The sequence below is a fragment of the Gavialis gangeticus genome, unplaced genomic scaffold (genome assembly GCF_001723915.1).
Source record: "Gavialis gangeticus isolate Ggan-Ray unplaced genomic scaffold, GavGan_comp1, whole genome shotgun sequence".
Lineage (NCBI taxonomy): Eukaryota > Metazoa > Chordata > Crocodylia > Gavialidae > Gavialis > Gavialis gangeticus.
In genome coordinates, this window is record NW_017728993.1 from 18,457,541 (window position 1) to 18,457,973 (window position 433).

Below are 433 nucleotides of genomic sequence, written 5' to 3' on the forward strand. Positions count from 1 at the left end.
GCGTGCAGGGCCGTGCGCTGCCCCCCCCGCGCCGTGTCCACGCTCTCGCTGCTCCTCGGCCGCCCGCTGCGCGGTTGTGTGGAGCGCCCGGCTCCCGCCCGGACGCCACTCGCGGCAGAAGCAGGAGGAGGAGGAGGAGGAGGAGGCGGTGGCGGAGGAGGAGGCGACGGCGGCGCCCCCGTTCGCCCCGGAGCGGCAGCGGCGAACACGGAGCCTGGCAGCAAGCGGAGTCCCCCTGCTGGCCCCCCCCCCCATTTGACAGGAGCGGGTCACGTGGGCGGCAGCCGTAAAGTGCCTCTTTGCGACCTCCGTGACAGGCAAAATGTGCGACAGGCGCGGGGCGGGCGAGCGGTGAGCGCCGCCTTCGCCTCCTCCCTCGCCGCCGCCTCTGCCTCGCTCGGGCGGCCGCTGAGGGACGAGCTGCGCTGCCCGC